We start from the raw sequence: 16,236 nt of genomic DNA, 5'->3' as shown, positions 1-16,236 counted from the left end.
ATTGTCTGCTGTAACTGTTTAAATAAAACTCATAATTTGAATTTTTCGTGTGTTCCTTTTCTTTTGTAAAAAAAAAAAGTCATTGAAAGATGATCATACAGTAGATGTTTGCCACCTTAACACCTGTAGAGGACAAAGACTCTGCTGAATCTCGAGCGTCTCCACATTTACTTGAATTTAGTGCACTTGACCATTTTGTCCAATTCAGCCTCCGTTGTACTAAAGTAAGCGAACATGCTAAACGTTAGCACGCTGATTGTAAAACTGAATTTAATCATATTGGATAATAATGGCTCTGGACGATCTTGTTTAACGTCACGTAAATGTAGTGAAACAAAGAGGACAAAAAGCAGAAGATTTCATGAGTTGCATCAGATGGAAATACTCAACAATCCCCTGAATGAAGATGAGAGTTTAGTGTGTTTACTTGGATGTGTATTTATTTCTCTGCTCTTCTTTTCTGTCTCTGCTCTCCTGTTAAAAGGGAGTTCTTCCTTCCAGTTGTTGCTACGTGGGAATTGTTCAATTTCTCTATAATGTTATAAAGTTCTGATCTGAACTTCATTATGTTCAGTGCCCAGAGATGACTTCTGTTGTGATTTGGTGCTATAATAAATAATTCAAGTTTCATTATTTATAGTTTGAATTGGATTTTTTTGTAATAACTCTAGATTCTACTGTATCTATTATATTGTGCATAATGAACCCCCAACAAGTTTTCACGGGGAGACAATAAAGTACTGGACATGAATGAAATAGGTTTTATGCAAAGACAAAGATGGTAGAACTCAATGTTACCAATAATTTGATCAAAATACAGTTTGAGAATATGTTGTACTTTATGTACAGCTTACTTTCTGTGGTCACTGTGGGAGGAGGTTTTTTTTTTTAAATTTGTATCTCAGGACAACAGCCATATGTTTAACTTGTATATATGCCCACTTGATGGCCACTTTGACCTGCTTGCTAAGGCTTCGTTCCAGCTGGTTTCTTCCGTTGGTGTGAGCAGAGCATGCATAGAGGTAGGACACAATCCTGTCAATTAGTGAGACCTTTGGCAGATAGTAATATTGAGTGAGTTGAACCTTAATTTGTCACTTTGTGTGAACTGTAAAAAAACACGCAATAAAAAGCAGTTCACTGTCCAGCTTTCCTCTTAGTTACATTCTTCAATCCTTCTACAGAAGTCTAAACGGGAGAGATATCACTTCAATTTTCTTCCATTTGACGTTTTTTTCTCAGTGTTGATTTTAGTGTTTACATTTAATATTACCCACGCTCTTTATCAAACATGCAAATCAAAGTACTGTGAAATAAATAAGCTGATTGGCTGATTGTCACAGGAAGGGCTGAATCTCTACGAGCCAATTAAGAGCTGATGAGCAACAGCTTCGTGCCAACCTGCATGACGGGCTACTTAAAGCTCAACCGTTGACTGCAGTGTTACGTGGTTTCTGGAACAATGGGAGCTGTTCGGGCCTTGCTCATCTGTGTGCTGACCGTCTGTCTGGCCAAAGGTTTTGTTTTTCATTTACACTTTGTTTGAAGCTGATGTTGACTAAATTGTCGGTGAACTGTTGTAAATGAAAGCGTAAGGTTTTATGATGTCAGACAATATATTTAGGCTGCTACAAGGTTTTGGTGTAACTGGAAAACAGCACAAACATTTGATTAACAGAAAATGTGCTGTCCGTAGGCTCTAGTTTTCCAGTTGGTGAGACAAATGTAAAGCTTGATGCCGAGCAGCAGACGAGCAAAAACGGTAAGAACACCGGTGACAGAATCTTTTATTGGGAAGTTGCTTTCTGATGTTAACTTGATGTCTTTTGCATCACAGACCTGTCTCCCAATGAGATTTCTATAAGGAAGGCCCTCCTGCTTCTCCAGGAGATGGCGCTAATGTTGGAACAAAATCGTAAAGCAGGTGAGCAGGTTCTGTAAAACCCTTCACATAGCTGAGCTCCACCCAACCCGCTGAATAAAGTTATTTTAGGTGAACGATACCAAATTGATGATCTGGCTTCAACTTGCCAGCATGTGAATGCTTTTTTTCTTTAGCCAATCTACAATTGCACAGATGTTCCTTCAATACCTACTGTAGCGCACACAAGCTTGTGTGGCTGTACTAGATTAATAAGTGTTGGTTAAAGCATTCTCATAAGATTTAGCTGAGACAATTGATTGTTTTACCTTTTGATTGGGACTCTCTGCTCCTCCTTAAAGAAACTAATGTCCAAGTCAAAACCTGGTAGCAGGGTGGACCTTGTCTAAATCTTGGAGGGTTTAATTTGAAAAGTTGCAAAATTCAGATCTGGCTCTGCTGTTGTGGTTCAACCAAAAATATCACTTTGATGTTGTGTACTATATTTATGAGTGCCTGTTTCTTTCCAGCTCAGTGAGCATCTCTGCTGGGTTTCTGTCCTCTGATCTGTTTCATGAAGGGCGGAGCTCTTTTTTAAAAATTTTCTCCTCTTAAATGACACCTGCACAAGAAAGTCTATTTGTGGGAAGCGCTGCATATTGTTCAAACCTTCTGCGATCTACTCAAAACTAGGGAGCAGACTACTGCTAGTTTACGAGCTATGGGTTGGAGACTCCTGGTGGAGAGCCTTTGTTCTTGGCACGCATTAACCTCATACTAGGCTACAACAGAAGGTCTGATCAAAACAACCTTGATCAGATGGTGTCAGTTTTAAAGTGCTATTGTCAGCTTCACTCGTGCATTAAATAATTTAAATGCTTTTACATTGTAGAGTTCCAATAAAACTAACTATTTAGTTATTGAAGAGTCTTTTGGGGCAAACCTAATGCCTGGGCTTAACTGTCAAGTAAAACTTTTTTTCCAATATTGAAGACTGTTGTATAAAGAAACTGCCTCGTCATTCTCAATAAAAAAAAATGTTTTCCCCCCTTCAGTACAACTGGAAACCAATCAAGTGGAAGCTGTGGCATCTCTCCAGAAACCGTCCGTGACCAGATCACAGGATCTCAAAATTAAGAATGTTGAGTCTTACGAAAGTCAGAACCTGATGGCAAGCGTCCACAACATGGAGATCCAACTTGCAGACGCCCACGACGCGTTGAACCACACGGCTGTGGCCCACGACACGGGGAACCACACGTCCAGCGCCCATGAATTGGGGAACCACACGGCCGACGACACGTCGAACCACACGGCCCGCGTCCACGACTTGTCAAACTACACGTCCGGCACCCACAACTCAGGGAACCACACGGATGGCACTGACAACATGTCGAACAACACGGCCCGCGTCCACGACTTGTCAAACTACACGTCTGGCACCCACAACTCAGGGAACCACACGGATGGTGCTGACAACATGTCGAACAACACGGCCCGCGTCCACGACTTGTCGAACTACACGTCCGGCACCCACAACTCAGGGAACCACACGGATGGCACTGACAACATGTCGAACCACACGGCCCGCGTCCACGACTTGTCAAACTACACGTCTGGCACCCACAACTCAGGGAACCACACGGATGGCGCTGACATGTCGAACAACACGGCCCGCGTCCACGACTTGTCAAACTACACGTCTGGCACCCACAACTCAGGGAACCACACGGATGGCGCTGACATGTCGAACAACACGGCCCGCGTCCACGACTTGTCAAACTACACGTCCGGCACCCACAACTCAGGGAACCACACGGATGGCGCTGACATGTCGAACAACACGGCCCGCGTCCACGACCTGGGGAACCAGACAGCCGGGGACCACGACATGTCGATCCCCACGGCCGGCGACCACAGGCCAGTGACTACTGGAGATCCATGGCCAGCAACAACAGAGAGAGTTGTTTGAGTTGGCACCTGAAGGCAGCACAGCAGATGCAGCTCATGCAAGAGACACTTTTGGACTTGGAACCCCACACTACTCTGTCCACATCAGTCACACTGAGGAAAAGTAGGGACTAGTTTTGAGGAGCCATGATAAATATTGTCTGCTGTAACTGTTTAAATAAAACTCATAATTTGAATTTTTCGTGTGTTCCTTTTCTTTTGTAAAAAAAAAAAGTCATTGAAAGATGATCATACAGTAGATGTTTACCTTAACACCTGTAGAGGACAAAGTCTAAAGACTCTGCCGAATCTCGAGCGTCTCCACATTTACTTGAATTTAGTGCACTTGACCATTTTGTCCAATTCAGCCTCCGTTGTACTAAAGTAAGCGGACATGCTAAACGTTAGCACGCTGATTGTAAAACTGAATTTAATCATATTGGATAATAATGGCTCTGGACGATCTAGTTTAACGTCACGTAAATGTAGTGAAACAAAGAGGACAAAAAGCAGAAGATTTCATGAGTTGCAGCAGATGGAAATACTCAACAATCCCCTGAATGAAGATGAGAGTTTAGTGTGTTTACTTGGATGTGTATTTATTTCTCTGCTCTTCTTTTCTGTCTCTGCTCTCCTGTTAAAAAGGAGTTTTTCCTTCCAGCTGTTGCTACGTGGGAATTGTTCAATTTCTCTATAATGTTAGAAAGTTCTGTTCTGAAGACTTATGTTCAGTGCCCAGAGATGACTTCTGTTGTGATTTGGTGCTATAATAAATAATTCAAGTTTCATTATTTATAGTTTGAATTGGATTTTTTTGTAATAACTCTAGATTCTACTGTATCTATTATATTGTGCATAATGAACCCCCAACAAGTTTTCACGGGGAGACAATAAAGTACTGGACATGAATGAAATAGGTTTTATGCAAAGACAAAGATGGTAGAACTCAATGTTACCAATAATTTGATCAAAATACAGTTTGAGAATATGTTGTACTTTATGTACAGCTTACTTTCTGTGGTCACTGTGGGAGGAGTTTTTTTTTTTTAAATTTGTACCTCAGGACAACAGCCATATGTTTAACTTGTATATATGCCCACTTGATGGCCACTTTGACCTGCTTGCTAAGGCTTCGTTCCAGCTGGTTTCTTCCGTTGGTGTGAGCAGAGCATGCATAGAGGTAGGACACAATCCTGTCAATTAGTGAGACCTTTGGCAGATAGTAATATTGAGTGAGTTGAACCTTAATTTGTCACTTTGTGTGAACTGTAAAAAAACACGCAAAAAAAAGCAGTTCACTGTCCAGCTTTCCTCTTAGTTACATTCTTCAATCCTTCTACAGAAGTCTAAACGGGAGAGATATCACTTCAATTTTCTTCCATTTGACGTTTTTTTCTCAGTGTTGATTTTAGTGTTTACATTTAATATTACCCACGCTCTTTATCAAACATGCAAATCAAAGTACTGTGAAATAAATAAGCTGATTGGCTGATTGTCACAGGAAGGGCTGAATCTCTACGAGCCAATTAAGAGCTGATGAGCAACAGCTTCGTGCCAACCTGCATGACGGGCTACTTAAAGCTCAACCGTTGACTGCAGTGTTACGTGGTTTCTGGAACAATGAGAGCTGTTCGGGCCTTGCTCATCTGTGTGCTGACTGTCTGTCTGGCCAAAGGTTTTGTTTTTCATTTACACTTTGTTTGAAGCTGATGTTGACTAAGTTGTCGGTGAACTGTTGTAAATGAAAGCGTAAGGTTTTATGATGTCAGACAATATATTTAGGCTGCTACAAGGTTTTGGTGTAACTCTGGAAAACAGCACAAACATTTGATTAACAGAAAATGTGCTGTCCGTCGGCTCTAGTTTTCTAGTTGGTGAGACAAATGTAAAGCTTGATGCCGAGCAGCAGACGAGCAAAAACGGTAAGAACACCGGTGACAGAATCTTTTATTGAGAAGTTGCTTTCTGATGTTAACTTGATGTCTTTTGCATCACAGACCTGTCTCCCAATGAGATTTCTATAAGGAAGGCCCTCCTGCTTCTCCAGGAGATGGTGCTAATGTTGGAACAAAATTGTAAAGCAGGTGAGCAGGTTCTGTAAAACCCTTCACATAGCTGAGCTCCACCCAACCCGCTGAATAAAGTTATTTTAGGTGAACAATACCAAATTGATGATCTGGCTTCAACTTGCCAGCATGTGAATGCTTTTTTTCTTTAGCCAATCTACAATTGCACAGATGTTCTCTAAATACCTACTGTAGCGCACACAACCTTGTGTGGCTGTACTAGATTAATAAGTGTTGGTTAAAGCATTCTCATAAGATTTGGGCTACAACAGAAGGTCTGATCAAAACAACCCTGATCAGATGGTGTCAGTTTTAAAGTGCTATTGTCAGGTTCACTTGTGCCATAAAGAATTTAAATGCTTTTACATTGTAGAGTTCCAATAAAAATTACTCTATTTGGTTATTAAAGAGTCTTCTGGCCAAAACCTAATGTTAACTTAACTGTCAGGGAAAACTTTTGCTCTAATCTTGAAGACACTGCTGTATAAAGAAACTGCCTTGTCGTTCTCAATAATTCTTATTTTTTTCCCTTCAGTACAACTGGAAACCAATCAAGTGGAAGCTGTGGCATCTCTCCAGAAACCGTTCGTGAGCAGATCACCAGAATCTCAAAATTAAGAAGGTTGATTATTGCTACTACAGTCAAAACCTGACAGCCAGCGTCCACAACATGGAGAACCACGTGGCCGACGCCCAGGCCTTGTTGGACCCCGCGGCCGACGCCCAGGCCTTGTCGGACCCCGCGGCCGACGCCCAGGCCTTGTCGGACCCCGCGTCCGGCGCCCACGCCATGGGGAACCCCACGTCCTGCGCCCTCGACTTGTCGAACCCCGCGGCCGGCGCCCTCGACTTGTCGAACGACACGGCCGGCGCTCACGACTTGTCGAACGACACGGCCGGCGCTCACGACTTGTCGAACGACACGGCCGGCGCTCACGACTTGTCGAACCCCACAGACTGAGCCCCACAACTTGTCGAACCCCACGCCAGTGACTACTGGAGAGTCATGGCCAGCAACAACAGAGAGCAGAGTTGTTTGAATTAAAGAGTAGGCACCTGAAGGCAGCACAGCAGATGCAGCTCATGCAAGAAGAGACACTTTTGGACTTAGAACCCCACACTACTGTCCATCAGTCACACTGAGGAAAAGTAGGGACTAGTTTTGAGGAACCACGATAAATATTGTCTGCTGTGACTGCTTTAAATAAAACTATTGATTTGAATTACTTGTGTTCCTTTTCTTTTGTAAAAAAAAAAAAAGTTTGTAGTTTCTGACATATGCAGAGACATGAAATGTATTGTAATTTTAAACCATATTGCCAGGATGTTTACCATTTGATGGATTTCTCTGGATAGGGATCTTGTCAGTGATCTAATTGTTATCGAACAGACCGTTTATGGAGGAAAATGCTGAATATTCCCATCCTTAACTTAAACCAACTATACTCAAAGTGAACAATGACAAAAAACCTGAAATTTAAAAATTCTAAATGTTCCAATATCCCCACCACCAAATAAAAATGCTTAAGGATCATTTTAAGCAACGCTGAGAAATAAAATCTTTTACAATTATTAGTCAAAACTGAAGCTCCATTGGTCCTTCCTAATCGGACCACTGATGACCTGTTTAGCCGTATGTCTTCACTTCACCGCTGGTTGTTGAGATGGTGTCCCACTAACGTGTGCTTCATTCACAATTGAAATACTTTCTGGGGAAAACCTGGTCTGATCCGGGTACGGCATCCATCCCACTTTGGATGGTGCAGCTCTTCTGTCTAGAAATATGGCCGTATCTCTTAACACCCCTAAAACATGACATCCCTGGGTTGAGGCCAGGATGCAGAACAAAAGATGTATCAATAAAAATTTAATGTTTATCCTACTAATTTAATGCATCAAAATATGACAATTATATGCAGATTATTAAATATCAGATCTCTGATCATCAAATAGATTTATTCTGTCTCACAGCTGCAGCAGGAAGAATATCTTAGTATTAATGAAGCAACTCCTCCCAGTCATATCAATTATCATATTCCTAGAGATTCAGGCCGAGGAGGAGTGGCAGCAATCTTCCACTCAAGCTTATCAATTAATCCGAGACCTAAATTTAGTCATAATTCGTTTGAAAGTCTGACTCTTGCTCTCTCTCACCCAAATTGGCAAAAAACGATTATATTTGTTGTTGTTTATTTCCCACCTGGTCCTTATTCACAGTTTCTAAATTAATTATCTGACTTTTTATCAGATTTAGTGCTGAGTTCAGATAAAGTGATGATAGTCAGAGACATTAACATTCATGTTGATGTGGACAACGACAGCATCAGTTCTACTTTCAGCTCATTATTAGACTCCATTGGCTTTTCCCAGCATGTAAATAAACCCACTAACTGTGGTAACCACACCCTCGATCTGATGCTGTTGGATGGCATGGAAACTCAAAATTATATTGTATTTCCTCAAAACCCTGTTTTGTCCAACCACTTTTTATTAACAGTTGAAGTTACAACAATGGACGAAACAGCATGTGGGAATAAATCCCAATACAGGAGATGTTTGTCTGATGATGCTGTGTCCAAGTTTAAGGAAACAGTTTCATGTTTATCTCTTTCAATGTCATGTGCTAAAGCAATGGAAGGCATCTACGTTGACTTTAGTTCCACACAAGTGAATCATCTTGTAGAAAACACTGCAGCCTCTTTGCTACAACTCTAGATAATGTCGCCCCTCTGAAGAAGAGAGTCATGAACCAGAGGAGGCATCTACTCGGTACAACTCACAATTACACTCTGCTAGGCAGGCAATTAGAAATCTGGAAAGAATTTAGAATAATTTCACCTGACCTGGAAGGATAGTCTAATATTATATAAGAAAGCTCTCCGTAAGACCAGAACTGCATAATATTCATCATTAATAGAGGAAAACAAGAACAACCCCAGGTTTCTTTTCAGCACTGTAGCAGACTGACAAAGAGTCACAGTTCTGTTGAACCGTCTATTCCTTCAGCTCTCAGCTCCCTGTCACTGATGTATTGTTAAACACAGCAGCCCTGAAAGCAACCGTGGGACCAGATTTATACTTTGAACATTTCTCACCTCTTGAGCTCTACGAGGTAACTACAGTTATTTCCTCATCTGGATCATCTACCTATCTCTTGGATCCCATCCCAACTAAACTCCTCAAGGAAGTCTTCCCTTTAATTAATACTTCCATATTAGATCAGATCAACCTATCTATTGTAACCGGCTATGTACCATAGGCTTTTAAAGTGGCTGTAATTAAACCTTGATTTAAAAAGCCGTCTTTTGATCCAGCTGTTTTAGGAAACTACAGACCAATTTCCAACCTCCTGTTTATTTCTAAAATCCTTGAAAAAGTTGTTATAAATCAACTTTGTGATCATCTACAGAGGAATGGTCTGTTTGAAGATGTTCGGTCAGGCTTTAGAGTTCATCATAGCACAGAAACAGCATTGGTGAAAGTTACTAACCATCTTCTAAGAGCCTCAGACAATGGATTTGTCTATGGATTTATTCTGATGGATTATTGTAATTCCTTGTTGTTAGGATGTCCAAATTATTCATGACCCTGCAGTTGATCCAAAATGCTGCAGCAAGAGTACTGATGGGATTTAGAGATCATATTTCTCCTGTTTTAGCTTCTCTTCATTGGCTTCCTGTTAAATCAAGAATAGAATTTCTACAATCTCCTGCTGATTTACAAAGCTCTTCAGGATGAGGCTCCATCTTGTCTCAGAGATTTTATAGAACCACATCATCCTGACAGATCTTATAGAACCACATCATCCTCACAGATCTCATAGAACCACATCATCCTGACAGATCTCATAGAACCACATCACCCTGACAGATCTTATAAAAACCACATCATCCTGACAGATCTTATAGAACCACATCATCCTGACAGATGTTATAGAACCACGTCATCCTGACAGATCTCATAGAACCACATCACCCTGACAGATCTTATAAAAACCACATCATCCTGACAGATCTTATAAAAACTACATCATCCTGACAGATCTTATAGAACCACATCATCCGGACAGATGTTATAGAACCACATCATCCTGACAGATCTTATAGAACCACATCATCCTGACAGATCTCATAGAACCACATCATCCTGACAGATCTCATAGAACCACATCACCCTGACAGATCTTATAAAAACCACATCATCCTGACAGATCTTATAAAAACTACATCATCCTGACAGATCTTATAGAACCACATCATCCGGACAGATCTTATAGAAGCACATCATCCTGACAGATGTTATAGAACCACATCATCCTGACAGATCTTATAGAAGCACATCATCCTGATAGATCTCATAGAACCACATCATCCTGATAGATCTCATAGAACCACATCATCCTCACAGATCTCATAGAATCACATCACCCTGACAGATCTTATAAAAACCACATCATCCTGACAGATCTTATAGAACCACATCATCCTGACAGATCTTATAGAACCACATCATCCTGACAGATGTTATAGAACCACATCATCCTGACAGATCTCATAGAACCACATCACCCTGACAGATCTTATAGAACCACACCATCCTGACAGATCTCATAGAACAACATCATCCTGACAGATCTCATAGAACCACATCATCCTGACAGATCTCATAGAACCACGTCATCCTGACAGATTTCATAGAACCACATCATCCTGACAGATGTTATAGAACCACATCATCCTGAAAGATTTTATAGAACCACATCGTCCTGACAGATTTTATAGAACCACATGATCCTGAAAGATGTCATGGAACCACGTAATCCTGACAGATTTTATAGAACCACATCATCCTGACAGATCTTATAGAACCACATCAAAAATGTAAATCGAAGTACTGTGAAATAAATAAGCTGATTGGCTGATTGTCACAGGAAGGGCTGAATCTCTACGAGCCAATTAAGAGCTGATGAGCAACAGCTTCGTGCCAACCTGCATGACGGGCTACTTAAAGCTCAACCGTTGACTGCAGTGTTACGTGGTTTCTGGAACAATGGGAGCTGTTCGGGCCTTGCTCATCTGTGTGCTGACCGTCTGTCTGGCCAAAGGTTTTGTTTTTCATTTACACTTTGTTTGACGCTGATGTTGACTAAGTTGTCGGTGAACTGTTGTAAATGAAAGCGGAAGGTTTTATGATGTCAGACAATATATTTAGGCTGCTACAAGGTTTTGGTGTAACTCTGGAAAACAGCACAAACATTTGATTAACAGAAAATGTGCTGTCCGTAGGCTCTAGTTTTCCAGTTGGTGAGACAAATGTAAAGCTTGATGCCGAGCAGCAGACGAGCAAAAACGGTAAGAACACCGGTGACAGAATCTTTTATTGGGAAGTTGCTTTCTGATGTTAACTTGATGTCTTTTGCATCACAGACCTGTCTCCCAATGAGATTTCTATAAGGAAGGCCCTCCTGCTTCTCCAGGAGATGGCGCTAATGTTGGAACAAAATCGTAAAGCAGGTGAGCAGGTTCTGTAAAACCCTTCACATAGCTGAGCTCCACCCAACCCGCTGAATAAAGTTATTTTAGGTGAACGATACCAAATTGATGATCTGGCTTCAACTTGCCAGCATGTGAATGCGTTTTTTCTTTAGCCAATCTACAATTGCACAGATGTTCCTTCAATACCTACTGTAGCGCACACAAGCTTGTGTGGCTGTACTAGATTAATAAGTGTTGGTTAAAGCATTCTCATAAGATTTAGCTGAGACAATTGATTGTTTTACCTTTTGATTGGGACTCTCTGCTCCTCCTTAAAGAAACTAATGTCCAAGTCAAAACCTGGTAGCAGGGTGGACCTTGTCTAAATCTTGGAGGGTTTAATTTTAAAAGTTGCAAAATTCAGATCTGGCTCTGCTGTTGTGGTTCAACCAAAAATATCACTTTGATGTTGTGTACTATATTTATGAGTGCCTGTTTCTTTCCAGCTCAGTGAGCATCTCTGCTGGGTTTCTGTCCTCTGATCTGTTTCATGAAGGGCGGAGCTCTTTAAAAAATTTTTTTTTCTCTTAAATGACACCTGCACAAGAAAGTCTATTTGTGGGAAGCGCTGCATATTGTTCAAACCTGCTGCGATATACTCAAAACTAGGGAGCAGACTACTGCTAGTTTATGAGCTATGGGTTGGAGACTCCTGGTGTAGAGCCTTTGTTCTTGGCACGCATTAACCTCATACTAGGCTACAACAGAAGGTCTGATCAAAACAACCTTGATCAGATGGTGTCAGTTTTAAAGTGCTATTGTCAGCTTCACCCGTGCATTAAATAATTTAAATGCTTTTACATTGTAGAGTTCCAATAAAACTAACTCTATTTAGTTATTGAAGAGTCTTTTGGGGCAAACCTAATGCCTGGGCTTAACTGTCAAGTAAAACTTTTGTTCCAATATTGAAGACACTGTTGTATAAAGAAATTGCCTCGTCATTCTCAATAAAAAAAATGTTTTCCCCCCTTCAGTACAACTGGAAACCAATCAAGTGGAAGCTGTGGCATCTCTCCAGAAACCATCTGTGAGCAGATCACAGGATCTCAAAATTAAGAATGTTGAGTCTTACGAAAGTCAGAACCTGATGGCAAGCGTCCACAACATGGAGATCCACACGGCCGGCGCCCACGACTTGGGGAACCACACGGCCCGCGCCCACGACACGTTGAACAACACGGCCGGCGACCACGACTCGGGGAACTACACGTCCGGCACCCACAACTCAGGGAACCACACGGATGGCGCTGACAACATGTCGAACAACACGGCCCGCGTCCACGACTTGTCAAACTACACGTCCGGCACCCACAACTCAGGGAACCACACGGATGGTGCTGACAACATGTCGAACAACACGGCCCGCGTCCACGACTTGTCAAACTACATGTCCGGCACCCACAACTCAGGGAACCACACGGATGGCACTGACAACATGTCGAACCACACGGCCCGCGTCCACGACTTGTCAAACTACATGTCCGGCACCCACAACTCAGGGAACCACACGGATGGCGCTGACAACATGTCGAACAACACGGCCCGCGTCCACGACTTGTCAAACTACACGTCTGGCACCCACAACTCAGGGAACCACACGGATGGCGCTGACATGTCGAACAACACGGCCCGCGTCCACGACTTGTCAAACTACACGTCCGGCACCCACAACTCAGGGAACCACACGGATGGCGCTGACATGTCGAACAACACGGCCCGCGTCCACGACCTGGGGAACCAGACAGCCGGGGACCACGACATGTCGATCCCCACGGCCGGCGACCACAGGCCAGTGACTACTGGAGATCCATGGCCAGCAACAACAGAGAGAGTTGTTTGAGTTGGCACCTGAAGGCAGCACAGCAGATGCAGCTCATGCAAGAGACACTTTTGGACTTGGAACCCCACACTACTCTGTCCACATCAGTCACACTGAGGAAAAGTAGGGACTAGTTTTGTGGAACCATGATAAATATTGTCTGCTGTAACTGTTTAAATAAAACTCTTGATTTGAATTTCTCACGTGTTCCTTTTCTTTTGTAAAAAAAAAAAAGTCATTGAAAGATGATCATACAGTAGATGTTTACCTTCTTAACACCTCTAGAGGACAAAGTCTAATGACTCTGCTGAATCTTGAGCGTCTCCACATTTATTTGAATTTAGTGCACTTGACCATTTTGTCCAATTCAGCCTCAGTTGTACTAAAGTAAGCGAACATGCTAAACGTTAGCACGCTGATTGTAAAACTGAATTTAATCATATTGGATAATAATGGCTCTGGACGATCTTGTTTAACGTCACGTAAATGTAGTGAAACAAAGAGGACAAAAAGCAGAAGATTTCATGAGTTGCAGCAGATGGAAATACTCAACAATCCCCTGAATGAAGATGAGAGTTTAGTGTGTTTACTAGGATGTGTATTTATTTCTCTGCTCTTCTTTTCTGTCTCTGCTCTCCTGTTAAAAAGGAGTTTTTCCTTCCAGTTGTTGCTACGTGGGAATTGTTCAATTTCTCTATAATGTTATAAAGTTCTGTTCTGAAGACTTCATTATGTTCAGTGCCCAGAGATGACTTCTGTTGTGATTTGGTGCTATAATAAATAATTCAAGTTTCATTATTTATAGTTTGAATTGGATTTTTTTTGTAATAACTCTAGATTCTACTGTATCTATTATATTGTGCATAATGAACCCCCAACAAGTTTTCACGGGGAGACAATAAAGTACTGGACATGAATGAAATAGGTTTTATGCAAAGACAAAGATGGTAGAACTCAATGTTACCAATAATTTGATCAAAATACAGTTTGAGAATATGTTGTACTTTATGTACAGCTTACTTTCTGTGGTCACTGTGGGAGGAGGTTTTTTTTAAAATTTGTACCTCAGGACAACAGCCATATGTTTAACTTGTATATATGCCCACTTGATGGCCACTTTGACCTGCTTGCTAAGGCTTCGTTCCAGCTGGTTTCTTCCGTTGGTGTGAGCAGAGCATGCATAGAGGTAGGACACAATCCTGTCAATTAGTGAGACCTTTGGCAGATAGTAATATTGAGTGAGTTGAACCTTAATTTGTCACTTTGTGTGAACTGTAAAAAAACACGCAAAAAAAAGCAGTTCACTGTCCAGCTTTCCTCTTAGTTACATTCTTCAATCCTTCTACAGAAATATAAACGGGAGAGATATCACTTCAATTTTCTTCCATTTGACGTTTCTTTCTCAGTGTTGATTTTAGTGTTTACATTTAATATTACCCACGCTCTTTATCAAACATGCAAATCGAAGTACTGTGAAATAAATAAGCTGATTGGCTGATTGTCACAGGAAGGGCTGAATCTCTACGAGCCAATTAAGAGCTGATGAGCAACAGCTTCGTGCCAACCTGCATGACGGGCTACTTAAAGCTCAACCGTTGACTGCAGTGTTACGTGGTTTCTGGAACAATGGGAGCTGTTCGGGCCTTGCTCATCTGTGTGCTGACCGTCTGTCTGGCCAAAGGTTTTGATTTTCATTTACACTTTGTTTGACGCTGATGTTGACTAAGTTGTCGGTGAACTGTTGTAAATGAAAGTGTCACGTTTTATAATTTCAGACAATATATTTAGGCTGCTACAAGGTTTTGGTGTAACTGGAAAACAGCACAAACATTTGATTAACAGAAAATGTGCTGTCCGTCGGCTCTAGTTTTCTAGTTGGTGAGACAAATGTAAAGCTTGGTGCCGAGCAGCAGACGAGCAAAAACGGTAAGAACACCGGTGACAGAATCTTTTATTGAGAAGTTGCTTTCTGATGTTAACTTGATGTCTTTTGCATCACAGACCTGTCTCCCAATGAGATTTCTGTAAGGAAGGCCCTCCTGCTTCTCCAGGAGATGGTGCTAATGTTGGAACAAAATCGTAAAGCAGGTGAGCAGGTTCTGTAAAACCCTTCACATAGCTGAGCTCCACCCAACCCGCTGAATAAAGTTATTTTAGGTGAACGATACCAAATTGATGATCTGGCTTCAACTTGCCAGCATGTGAATGCTTTTTTTCTTTAGCCAATCTACAATTGCACAGATGTTCCCTAAATACCTACTGTAGCGCACACAACCTTGTGTGGCTGTACTAGATTAATAAGTGTTGGTTAAAGCATTCTCATAAGATTTGGGCTACAACAGAAGGTCTGATCAAAACAACCCTGATCAGATGGTGTCAGTTTTAAAGTGCTATTGTCAGCTTCACTTGTGCCATAAAGAATTTAAATGCTTTTACATTGTAGAGTTCCAATAAAAATTACTCTATTTGGTTATTAAAGAGTCTTCTGGCCAAAACCTAATGTTAACTTAACTGTCAGGGAAAACTTTTGCTCTAATCTTGAAGACACTGCTGTATAAAGAAACTGCCTTGTCGTTCTCAATAATTCTTATTTTTTCCCTTCAGTACAACTGGAAACCAATCAAGTGGAAGCTGTGGCATCTCTCCAGAAACCGTTCGTGAGCAGATCACCAGAATCTCAAAATTAAGAAGGTTGATTATTGTTACTACAGTCAAAACCTGACAGCCAGCGTCCACAACATGGAGAACCACGTGGCCGACGCCCAGGCCTTGTTGGACCCCGCGGCCGACGACCCCGCGGCCGACGCCCAGGCCTTGTCGGACCCCGCGGCCGGCGCCCACGCCATGGGGAACCCCGCGTCCGGCGCCCACGCCACGGGGAACCCCGCGTCCTGCTCCCTCGACTTGTCGAACCCCGCGGCCGGCGCCCTCGACTTGTCGAACCCCGCGGCCGGCGCCCTCGACTTGTCGAACGACACGGCCGGCGCCCACGACTTGTCGAACGAC

This window comes from Embiotoca jacksoni, unplaced genomic scaffold (genome assembly GCF_022577435.1).
Source record: "Embiotoca jacksoni isolate LCO1_2020_lvr unplaced genomic scaffold, fEmbJac1.0.p SCAF_20, whole genome shotgun sequence".
Lineage (NCBI taxonomy): Eukaryota > Metazoa > Chordata > Actinopteri > Embiotocidae > Embiotoca > Embiotoca jacksoni.
This window is presented reverse-complemented; position numbering follows the sequence as displayed.